The following is a 12,924-nucleotide window of genomic DNA, read 5'->3' as shown; positions in this document are numbered from 1 at the left end:
GTGAAGGAAATGGGGGACAAATACATGGTAGTTAGTGGGGTTACGGTAGAGATGAATTTGACCCTCAGCTTGTTTACTATGAGTACTGGAGCCATAAGTCTTCTGTTTATCCAAAGCATGGGTGTAGCAGAGGCAATGCAAGTTTCCCATATTGCTGTTCTACTGGATTTCAGCTCTGGTTTAGAGGAACACCCTGCACTGTGAACTGAGAGAGTGTTTCAGTCTCCATGCTCTTTTATGGTTGGCCTCTCTGCTGAGGCTGACAACACAGTGTCAGTTAATGCTAACTGTGATGATGGTGGCTTTGTAACATGGACCCTCATCCACTGGAAACAAGAGTTAGAGCACTAAACTCATTTGTCGTGGGGCATCAAAAAGCCATCACATGGCAAGAACTTTGAGTCTTTTCTGACTTGTATGGGATTCTAACTGTAAGCCTAGAGACGAAAGGCTAAGGGAACATTGATCCCAGTCCCTTCAGGCATGAAGCACCTCAACACCTTTGGCCCAGTGAATCCTCCTTCCATTTCCTGTAGTTTCAGATGGGGGCAGGGGAGAGAATCTGAACTCATTACTGATCTTTATTTTATTGTAATTTGGAAGAATATTTGCAACAAATATGTTTTTAATTTTAATATTTGGACTGAAATATGAATTTCACTCTCTGCCAGTTGAAATATTTCAACTAGTGGAAAGAATCTATTTTGTAGTAATCTAAACACATTACAATAATAATGTATTTGATTTTAATTTTACTGGCCATGCTGACATGAGCTCAAGAGCTGCCTGGTTATCCTTTTATGGAGGGTATGTTCTAATCTGTATTTGAATAAAGACTTTTTATTTTTCTTTTAGTAATGGATAAGGGATTAGGGTGGAGAGATTTCTAGCACAGCCATTTGCTATCAAGCTTTAGCATATATCTGATAGTGGAAAAACAAAATAGTCTAACAGAACTGGAGGTGGGGGGAGGGAAATGAGCAGCCAGTTTTTCGTTCCAGCAGACTCAACTAGCAGAAGAGAAAGATCTGGGGCTCATTGCCAGAGAAACATTTCTGAGTGTAAACATTTGAAGGCATCTTTAGAATGCCCTTATCATAGGAAGCCCCGAAGTTTTTGTACTCTGGAAGTTTTCAAGTCAGCAGCAGCTTGGCAAGCAACTATGGCAAAGAGACTTTTTAATGTGGATTTTTAGTACAAAGAAAACTAAAACCAAGCTGACCAGAAAGACTGGAATTTCAGCTCTCTCTCGCCCCCTCATAGGATTTCTCTCTCTCTCTTTCTGCAAGCCCTTTAAATCAGAGATTACTGGGTCAGTGACTTTCATTATCCCTCTTATACCAGTATCCTCTTGTCTTCAAGCTCCTGAAGGAATTTTGCTACCTGTAAGTACCGTCTCTGTGTTCTCCCTCTCCTATTGAATATATTGTTGTATGAATTGAATGCCGTGGAGTTTATGCTTGTAGTATTAGTTAGTGCCTTTACTGAATGTTGCAACAAGGCATACAGACAATATTTACAGTATTCAGGATGAAAGATTCATTCTAATTTAAGATGGAAAAGAGGCATTACCTTTAAAGATTAGAAGCAAAAGATTCCAAGTGAATCATATTATCTTGAAATGCATTTTTTTTACTAATTGATATGTATTTCTAAACTGTCTTTATTGCACCACCAGTACATTAATAAAGCTTTATAATTTTATAATTTGTTACTTCCCTCTTAAACCTTAAGGGTTTGAATGTATTGTTTAGCAAGGTTTCTTTGAATTTTTTTTAAGTGAAACACAGTAAAAGAGAGAGAGAGGTGGTATCAAAACCTGAACATGCTTTTAATATTAATAGAAGTCAGAGTAAAACCCTTCAGAAAATATATTTGCTTTAGCTGGGAGACTATGGGCTTTTAAAGCATATTTTAAGGATATATTTTATCTTGCAGTAGAAATATGAGTTAAGTTTTTTTTAACTTTTTTTTTGGTTTGTATTCATATAGCTATCTTCTCTTGACTTGAATTCTACAGACATTGATTTGTAATATTTTAAGGAAGTGCTTTGCTCTGCTCTTTCTTTGAACAAAACTAATCTCCAAAATGCAACTTTCTTGTGTCTTGTTCAACTTCATTCCATGTTGTGTTGAGATGCACTAATAAGCCAAGCTGCTGCTGCTAATTACACAGTACATCCTGAAAGGAGTATTCAAAAAATGTTTTGGTATTTATGATCTGGGGAGTCTATTAACTGAGCCAATGCTGCATAATTTGCTAGGTGCAATGAGCAAAATGCGTCTCCAGTGCTACCATGTACCTAATATGTCCATATGAAGCACTGGCATTTGACTGGGCTCTAGTGCTGCTGCAGCTGTGCTTAAGTAGTGAAAGAGCTCATGGCCTAAATTCACTTGTCCTCTTTCTTCTCTCTCAATTCTAACAGTGTCCACTAATGTCCATTGTAGTTAAGGGTCTGTCAGCATTTCCATTATGATCTTTCCCTAACATTTTTAAGAGTTTATGATAGGGATGTTTTCACCCAGTACTCAAACATAGAATAAAAGCCTCTGCTCTAAATTCTTCTTGTGATCTTAAGTAAAACCCTGTTTAGAAGTTAATTGAGTGCTCTGTGATTTAATACCAACTATATGAAGAAGTTGGTGGCTGCATGATCTCCACATGAAGACTGTAAAGCTGTTTAATTACTTCCCCCCCCTGCCTATGCAAAAATAGCAACCCCTCTCTTAAGGATAAAATGTAATATAAGTAGCTTAGAAACCGATTACGTTCTTGTATGGGTGAATTTCTGCTGGAATAGGGGAGATATTTTTGATGTTTAGGGAACTTTCCCAGAAATGAATTCCCCACACTATTATCCCCATTAGCTGTCTATAGTGTACGGAATGACAGTATGCTGAGGATATACAGTGTTGTGGAGACTTGGTTTGGATTTTAATCCTATATTGGAGGCCTTTCAGCTTTGAGACTTTTTTTTCTACTGTGGGGATTTCTGTTCTATGCAGAAATAGGCAACTAATGCAGCAAAAAGTATCCATGGATATGAACTGAGGCGTATTCATTTAAAAATAACTTGTGTTCATTAATATGTTGTATTCACTTTCTGCAGCAATTTGTGCGATCCAGTTTAATAGTACACATGTTCACAGTAAGTGAATTTCAGCATTTACACCAGATGTGAGCTCATCCAGTGAGGGGAAAAGAAACATTTGATCTGACCAGTCACATCTAAGCAATACATTTTAAATTGTCGTTTAAAGTAGTCACGACCAAATGGTCATTATTAGTTGAATAATGAATAAACTAGAAGTTGTGCTCTGCTTGTGGATATCCCATGAGCAGAAAGAGAAGTTAAATTGTTCACTGAGAATTATTCACTCAGCTCTAATTACCATGATCAGTGATTCTGCAATAGCCTAATTTGCACAAGGATAACCTTCTCTCCTAAATATGGTTGTCTGTAGGTGGTCTGTGCAGAACTGGATGGCAGCGGCTCCTTCACAATTTGTAACGAGATCCTTTGAACAATTCATCTGCCTTTTATGCACCTAGGTGAAAAACCTGACTAGGCATAATGAAATGTTTTATTTTGTCTATAGCTGCCATTATTGTGATGCCTGCAGCAGCATTTCAAATGGCTTTAAAAGCTGGCTGTGAAAATAAACTGCAGCTGTGTTCCATCTGAATTTCATATAAAAGTATTCTCCAGCTGCCTAGAACCATCGTATGAATACATGAAGTTGGCATAGTGGAGATGCACTATGCAAACATCTTGAACTGTGAAGAAATTTATTTATATACAGTATATAAAAGATAGATGCATCATTCTTTAGCAATGTATTACACTTTTTTGTTCCCAAATTACCACATTTACCAACCTGGAAAAATTCTGATGAGAGACACCTTCCAAAAAAATCAGCTTTAGAATGCTTGAGTGTTAACAGTAGTGAGTATCCTGTAAAGGGAGGCAGTGTTGTCTAGTGGTTTGAGCAGGAAGTGAGCAAACCTGGGCTCTATTCCTGACTTTCCTACTGACTTACTGTGTGACCTTCAAGCAAATAACTGCTCTGTGCTTCATTTTCTCCCACTCATGGAGTAGGAATAACAACACTTTAAGTTTCTTTGCAAGCAATCTGAGGTTCTCAAATGAAAGATGACGTATAGATGCATAGTATTGTTGTTAATAATTGCAAATTCTGATTGACCTACAGAAGTGAATGCATTATTTTAAACAATTATTTAGTCTCTCATATCAGAATTACTTGCTTGAAGGTCACACAGTAAGCACACAGCATGATTGTAAAAACCCAGAGAGCCAAGTACCCCTCCCTCTTCATAAGAATTGCCAGCTTAACACAAAAGGAAGTGAGGGATCACACGTGCTCCAGGATTTCATAATCCTTTAGCATGTTGAAAGGAAGTTCCAGACTGTCACTTAGTTCTAAAACAGGGATACCAGCAAGACCAGTGGAGGGGCTACTTGCTTTTGTCACCAAAAGTGAGGCATGGCTCACTCCCTGATGATGGGACCCAGAATAAGGCAAAATGAAGTCCCTACCCCATTTTCCCCCAGTTTACTCTTTCACCTCTCACAAGAGGACCTATAATTACATACAAGATATAGCTGGGGAGGGAGTAGTTAGGGGGAGGTTTTAACTGATTTTCAAATTTTCCAACAGGTTTGGTGAGTGATCAGGAAATGGGCAAAGATTTGGAAAGATTCCTATTTCTCCCAAACTGATTTGCCCATCCCTACAAATGACCTTCCACAATAACATTATGCTCCCATTTGAGGGCAGAGGAATTCAGTCAGTGTATAATTCCACACAGATTAAAAAGGATGAAGGGAGAATACTGTAAAGTAATATTTTACCAGTGACACCAATCAAATTCTACCAGAAGCTGGAATATATAGTTTCCTTCAGACAGCTGTAAAGAAGATAAAGCTATATATTTGTGTATGGTATTCACATTAAGGGGCCCTTGATTCCTAATGAATATATGTAACATGGGGGTATGAATGTTCAGAGAATGTTGCTTTCTATATGTGTAATGATTCTGAAAAACCAGCTGGGGAACCTGTGTAAGAAAAGAGACCCAGTAAAACGGATTCATCTTTACATTCCCAACTTCTTGTGGGTAAGCTGTTTCTCTGGGGTTAAATGAAAAGAGGACAGAAACCTCCCAGTTACCTTCTTGTGGAAAATTTTTACAGTATCCATGCAGTGCAATCCAGCAGTTAGAAATTAATTTTAGGGAGTCAAATGCATTAAAACACAAGAGTTGATTTTAATTATTGGTCTCTCCAATTATCTTCTGGATAATTTTCTTTTTAACAATGCAACCTCTATGTCTAAGTTTTAAAACTCTCTAACAGTGAACAAATATGATGTAACACTTTAAAGAGAAATAATGCTCTAAAAGGAGCTATGTGGAAGACACAGTTTTGAGAGGAGGCAGCAATGGGTTTAACAAGCTTGTTAGTCTCAGTCAGAAACTATGACCTACTTAATCATAATGCCCTTTTAACAATGCACTGTTGACTGTACGAGATGCTGTGGTTTTTTTTAATTTTGTTTTGTTTTGTTTTAAGAGGGCTGTGTTGTTTAGATAAATTTAAAGTATCTGTTCCTGATTTAGAGAACATTTTTTTCTTTCTATGTCTACCTTTTACAAAGTTCCAGGAGTTCTATTTGATGATGAAGGAATGGAGCACTGCTCTCTGAGGAAGAGTCCCATCCAGTCCTTGGAATCTCTCATTGTAGTGGTAGAAATAAAAGGACTTTCAGGGCTTGTCTACACAGGGAAAAGCCCATAATAGCATATTGCTTAGTGGAATACTTATTGCTAAATACCTATTCTGTATTATATCCCTGTCTGGATGTTCTTATTCTGCCCTTGGTGTGCTTTGAGAGGTTTCGGTTAATCCACTTCTGAAGCAGACTAAGCACTTTTAGTGTAGAATAAAAGAGTCCATACACTTGTGGAATAGCTATTGAGCTTTACATTCACACATTAGCTATTTTGCAAAACCTTCCCCGTGAATTCCTCATTTAGACCAGCCATTAGGCTTCAACAAGGGACATTGAGATACGTACTGGAAAATACAGCCTTTCTTTCAAATTCTGTGATCCCTTCCTCTTTCCTTTCACTATTTCCCCATGCCCTCCTTTTCTATCTCTCTCCCCCGCCTCCCTCCATGCTGCATTCTGTTCTTCAGTTATATATATACTCTCCAGTATTGACAATGCTGCTTTCTTGGTAGAGCTGTCACCACAGACCCAGAAGGTTGTGGGTTTGAGTTCAGAAATGGGATTTAAGCTCGTGTGCTTATGACTGACATTACAGTGCATTAATACAAGGCTCAGCTATGCTTCAAATATGTTAAGTCCAAGTTGTCCCCATTGCTATCTGGTGGCTGCCCTGGGAGAACTTTAAAGATCCTATGATGCTATGTAAAACTTTAGTGTTCAGACCAATGTTCCTTCTCTTGAACAGTCTAATGTTTTAGGCTTGTGCGACCTATTGCTGACTACAAAACAGTTGTGGTAATATACTGAGAACAATCAAGTCTGAAAATTAGTGACTTGAGAAGAATTAATGCTGTCTGACAATTTCCCAATAAAAAATAAACTCAGGATACATTTTTAAACACTCCACAGTGGAGATCCTTTAGAAAAGCAATTATTATTTGTAGTTGGATGTCCTCAGTCACTGCTAGGATCAGGGAATTCCACAAACAATGAAGCAACCATATCTGTGTTTATCTTAGGGAAAATGGCAAGTTCTTAAGGGCAGCTGCTGTACATCTAACTTCATTAAACACATGAAGAGTGTGAGAGAGACTTCAATTGAAATGGGTTTGCCTCCCCCTAGGACTACACATTGTAAAACAAACAAATCCAAATAAGTACAGTAGAGTATAATTGGCAAGATGCCTTGGGAGAGGCCCAGAACCGAGCTATTATGGAAAGCAAATTCAGTTTCATCCTCAAATAGTGTAGCTTTGCCTGGGTGATGCACAATTTTTTCAGGAGACATTTTCATGGTGTTATGTCAGGGTATGATATTCAGTAAACTGAGTAATTTAACAAACATAAAACAAGTTAAGTGTGGATGAAACAGGGAATCATTGGCATTTTTGGTGTTGCCTGTCTGTTGTCATAACCCAGCCTTGTACTGATAAACTGTAGTGCAAAAAGGGCAGATCGTTTCCAGCTCTAGGTTCTGTAATCTAGGTCAGAGTGGCAGTGGAGGGATATACAAGGAAGACCTGGATATATTGGATACAGTTTTCTGTCAGGGCTGTTTTCGCTGATTGAGAAAGAAGATTGCTATGAAATAATAATTAAAGCCCCATGCACTGAAATACTTATTGTTCTTTGACTTTTAGCTATGTCAAGTAACATGCAGGAGTTACATACACAGATAAGGGCTATTTGAAAAAGTGGGAAAAAGAGGGGTATTGTTCTCTAGCATCACAAAATGCAGTGAAAAAACTATGCCAAGTATCTGGTTTCTGTATGGCCTCTAATCTGTGTTTTGTGGTGAATGGGACTAGAACATTAAACAACAACTGGCCAGAACCGAGCTTGTGTTAATTGCATGGTCTAAGGTGACAGCTACATAATTTAGAAGATCAGAGTCCCTGCCTTTGCCCCTGGCTAAGTTGTAACTAGAGTAATAATCTTTTTCTTTCCTAAAGGAATTTTAGGACTTTTTTTTTTTTTTTTTAATTTCTTTGTTTTTTCTAATGTGGTTTTTTCTACTTTCTTTCTTAATATTGTTCATTACAGATAAACCGAACCTACTTTCACCCTCTACCCACTCTTCCTCTCCCTTTAAAAAATACAATTGCTAAGTGAAAACTCCCAAGCCTGATCCAACAGCGCAGATCTTATGGCGTGATCCAACATCCACTGATTTCAGTCTTCGGCAATTAAAGTTCTTTTATAGGGTATTTTGTACTGTAATTGGGAGCCATTGGGCCTATTTCTGATGTTACTTATGATGGGTTTTATACCAGTATAAATCCACTGAAGTCAATGGAGTTAGTCCTGATTTACATCAGGTTAACTGTGATTAGAATCAGGCCCATAGAATGAACAAAGTTTTCTGTACCCTTCACAAGGCCTAAATAAGAAAGATCATGCAGGAATATTTCCTACAGATTCTTTTAAATTGCATATTGGTTATTTAAAGACTGTCTTAAATCCACAATCAAATAGCAGGATTTAAGGCATTTTTGGGCCAAATTCTTCCCTCAGAACAGGTGCTCAGCTCCTGTAGTCTTCAGTGAGAGTTGAACAGGTGTATCTCAGGGAAAGATTGAGCCTTATTAAATTTCCATAACATACAAGTTTGGAAGGATACTATGATATTTCAGATATGCTTTTGTAGTGCCTGGAATGTATATTTCTAGCAAAGCAATACCTGGTAGCATTTAAGAATGGCACAATTTTTTAGGAGCAGACTGTTTCAAAATAATGTTTGGGCTCCTGTTGATTAGAGACAAGGCATCTTGCTTTTATGATGATTTTATGCACTGGTTGCTCAAATGACTTGCAGTAATAATTCCCAGATTTAAAACTGACCGAATTCTGAACAGAGAACATCAAGCTCAAGGTTCTCACATTAATATCTTTCATTTTCATGCTTCTGTATAATGGAAAAGGATCCTTTATGTCCTTTAATTTTGTAGCCACAGCGTAAGTGTCTGAAAAAAAACTAAGTTAATGTTCTTAAAGACTTAAACAGACAGCACTGTAATGAACAAAAGGAAGACAATGGGAGAAACATCTGGAGTGTATGTGTGCACTGATATAAGAGCAGTGCCTGTGTAACCCACACATCTTCTGAGTATGGTGCTGTGTCCCATCTAGTGGCACTGAGATCATCTAGAGAGAGAGATAAAATGAGCCTGCTCTGCAGCCTCAGCTAACAGCCAGTTGGCTTTTAGCTCATGTGGTAGACGCTCATGTACTAAGCTCCCCAGGTTCAATCCCACCCACCGACAGTTGGGGTCTGTCAGTATTACACCTGCAGGCACAGCTGGCTAAAAGAAGTGCATGACAGACAGTGACAACAGCATCCAGCATTTCAAAGAGAAGAAGCCTCCTATCCCATACTCCCTCCACACACTCTGCCCCTCACCCTCCCATAAAAAAGCCAAGTTCTTCACTCATATTTTCCAGGGGTAATGGGCAAAAACTGCCTAATTCTGATTAACCCTCTTCCTACACACACACACACACACACACACACCCCTTATGTTTGACACAGGGCAACTAATTCTGCATGGGAACACATAAGAACAGCCATACTGGGTCAGACCAAAAGTCCATCTAGCCCAGTATCCTGTCATCTGACAGTGGCCAATGCCTGGTGCTTCAGAGGGAATGAACAGAACAGATAACTAGCAAGTGATCCATGCCCTGTTGCCCATTCATAGCTTCTGGCAGATTTACCTGTGCCATTGCCCTGAGTTTATGGAACAGTGTCCAAGAGCACAGAAAATAGATCAGCTCACTCTCAGTCAGAGTTAAGAAATACATGTAAGTATGATGTGGGTGAAAGCAGCATTATGACCCAGACTCTGGAAAAGGATCCTTTATGTCCTTTCATTTTGCAGCCACAGTGTAAGTGTCTGAAAAAAACAAAGTTAATGTTCTTAAAGACTTAAAGAGACAGCATTGTAATGAACAAAAGGAAGACAATGGCAGGAACATCTGGAGTGTATATATGCACTGATATAAGAGCAGTGCCTGTGTAACCTCTTGTCTGGAGATACGGTAGGACTTTCCACTTTTGCAGGCACACAGGCAGCACATAAAGTAAACAATAATGTTTCCAAACTATATCCGTTTTTAACTAATTCTCATAGTGCAGTCACACTGCCTAGGCTCTGATTCCATCATGTCTTGCAAGCTAAATAGTGTTGGGTTCTGTTAATAATACTTCAGGGGACACATCTATCAGTTCATCCCTGTATCTGATTGTATCTTCTCTGTGGATTAAAAGAAAAGTTTTCAGTGTGAACCAATTACCCTGTTCGGTGTTGGGGAGTGCTGAGTTACTGGAGATGCCATCAGTTGGGACAGATGTAAACCTGAGGGACTGACCCTTTGCAGTCATTGATAAAGTGCTACAGAATAGTTAATCACTTGGATCGATGGGTCTTCAGCTGTCATTAAGACTGTGCCGATCACAACGTCTGCCATTCTTCTCGCATTCTTGCCTTTCTTCTCCACGTTCATCCGAAATGTTTAACAATGTCATCTTCCTATCTTCTTGGAGGCCGACCAGGGGGTCTTTTCTGTTCTCACAGGTACCACTCAGTAGGTCCACCTATTGTCCGTGAACTGTGCTATGTGGCCCACCCATCATATCTTATTATATCTGCTTTCCATGACAATATCTTTCACATCACTGCGTTCTCTAATCATTTCATTTGGGATACGATCCAGAAGGGAAATTCCCAAAATAGCTTGTTCCATTGCCCTTTCAGCTACCGACAACCTCTGTTCTTCTCTCTTCGTCAGTGCCCACATTTCACTGCCATACAGCATAGCTGGCAGCACTGTTGAATTGAAGATATTTGTACATGTGATGTTGTTGATTTTTCTTTTGAGGATGTCCTGGATGGAATTAAATGCACACCATCCTGCCCGAATCCTTCGCGAGAGTTCTCTGTTCATATCTTGGTGCATATTAACTTCTTGGCCCAAATATATGTACTGTTCCACTTCTTCAATTTCTTCTCCTGTTACCATTATTTAGGCTTTTCATAAGACGCTTGATCGCATATATATATTTTTTGCAATGGTTCATTTTCAGACTGACCTGACTGCTTTTCTTGTCAAGTCTTCATAGCATGCTCTGCAGTTGGTTGGTGCTTTTGGCAATTCGTACAATGTCGTCCGCGAATCTGAGATGAGATAGTTGTTCTCCATTTATGTTGATACCACTCATCCAATTGATCTTGTTCATAATCATTTCAAGGTAGGCAGTAAATAGTTTCAGTGAAATCGTATCTCCTTGCTTTACACCTTTCTCGATTGGGATGAGGAGGGGAGTTTCGAGGAGAGTCATGTCTGTTGTACATCCACTATTCGCTTCCTTCAAAAAACTGATGGACTGCGTGTTAATGCCCTGCTCTGCAAGCGACTTTAATATTGTGTTGAACTCGATGCTATCGAAGGCCTTTTCATATTCGACAAAAGCAATGCACAGTGGGAGTTTGTATTCCTTTGCTCTTTCTAGGAGTTGGCTGAAGGTAAATATATGGTGGATCACGCTGAAATTTCTTTGAAACCCTGCCTGCTCTCTTGGCTGTTGTTCATCCAGACTCTGCGAGAGTTGGTTTGTTATCACTTTTGTAAACAGTTTATAGATATGAGAGAGCAGGCATATACGGCGATAGTTCTTAAGATTTTCTCGATCCATCTTGCTGTACAAGAAGGGGGAATTTGACCCCTTCCAGCTGGATGGTATTTTTCCTTCTTCGAGATATCGACTGAATCTTAAAGTGAGGGCCTTCCAAAGTTTTTTGCCTCCTGCGGAAATAATTTCTGACATTATTCCATCTTTGCCTGGAGCTTTTCCCTTCTTCATCTGGTGTAGTGTGCTTCGGACTTCGCTGATGATTAATGGAGGGATAGGTAATGTTCTAGTCAAACCCAAATATCAGTAGTCATGCTCTTCCTACCTAAACACCCTCTGTGTCTTAAGAAATTGGCAGCTTATCTGTAACTGGGCAAAGGTTTAGAAGGTGAGAAGCAGTCCCAGTTCTATAGTAGCTGTGCCTCATTCATTCTGCATTGGCTTGCATAAATTAAACATTCTGTCTTTTGGCAGTCAATGCACAGCTTTAAATATTGCAGCGTAGCAGCACTTGTGAATGGACAGTGTGGTAGGAAAGGTCATGCTAGAGCTGGCATTATCTCTTCAACTCCCTCTGCTCCTTCTACAGCCTAGAAGTTTCTCCTCAAGACTGAAGCCAGGGAATTATCTCATTCCACTCCTTGACCTACCCCTCCAATTGCCAATGTCCTCTAGCAAGGAGAGAATATGGCAATAGGGAAGATCCCTAATAGTCTCAACTATAGGTATGTTTAATTGCCATTTAAAGACTGGGATGAGGTGTCATTCTAAGGATACCAGGATTACAGCTGATATACTCTAATAATTGGCACTGCAAGATACATGTCAAACTTCATCAGGTACCCAGATTAAATTATTAGCAATGTCCATTACCCATCTGTGTAGGGTAATTTAATGCCTAATCCTGCAGCCCCTTACTCAGGTGAGTTATCCCATTAAGGGTTTGAATGACTGGGCTCCTGGGCTTTAATTTCTTAGCTGTGGAGACTCTGTCTCCTTTTATTTTTCCATAAAGCACATGTACAATTCTAATTAGTAAATAAATTGAAACTCCAAAAGATGTCCAGGTGGATTAAGTAGCTGCTTAAATAAACTTCAAGTAAGTATATTTGGAGGGTTTTTTACTTCAGAACAAGTTACAAATATACATAGTTGTGAACAGAGAGAATATATTTCTATTCATATCCTGAATAATTGCACTTATTATGGTGAAAGCAGCAAAGAGTCCTGTGGCACATTATAGACTAATAGACGTTTTGGAGCATGAGCTTTCGTGGGTGAATACCCACTTCGTCACATGCATCTGACGAACTGGGTATTCACCCACGAAAGCTCATGCTCCAAAACGTCTGTTAGTCTATAAGGTACCACAGGACTCTTTGCTGCTTTTACAGATCCAGACTAACACGGCTACCCCTCTGATACTTATTATGGTGATTTATTTTTGTCCTGGATTGCCCTTGTTTGTACGTGTTAGGAAATGCTGATTTGGAAACACCATGTGTAGGAACTGCAGATGGGAACTCAGGAAGTTAAAC

At 39.1% G+C, this 12,924-nt stretch overlaps 1 protein-coding gene across 5 annotated transcripts in view; it reads left to right on the top strand.

Annotated features, from left to right (window-relative positions):
- The first annotated feature begins 1,180 nt into the window (after positions 1-1,180).
- The window catches only part of FREM1 (FRAS1 related extracellular matrix 1), a 102,210-nt gene continuing 90,466 nt past the window's right edge, over positions 1,181-12,924 (top strand). For all 5 annotated transcript variants that reach the window (XM_030567431.1, XM_030567432.1, XM_030567433.1 and 2 more), the window contains exon 1: positions 1,181-1,385. The gene's annotated coding sequence lies outside the window, so the exon portion shown is untranslated. The remainder of the gene's footprint in view (positions 1,386-12,924) is intronic.

The sequence above is a fragment of the Gopherus evgoodei genome, chromosome 6, assembly GCF_007399415.2.
Source record: "Gopherus evgoodei ecotype Sinaloan lineage chromosome 6, rGopEvg1_v1.p, whole genome shotgun sequence".
NCBI classification, from domain to species: domain Eukaryota; kingdom Metazoa; phylum Chordata; order Testudines; family Testudinidae; genus Gopherus; species Gopherus evgoodei.
This window is presented reverse-complemented; position numbering and strand designations above follow the sequence as displayed.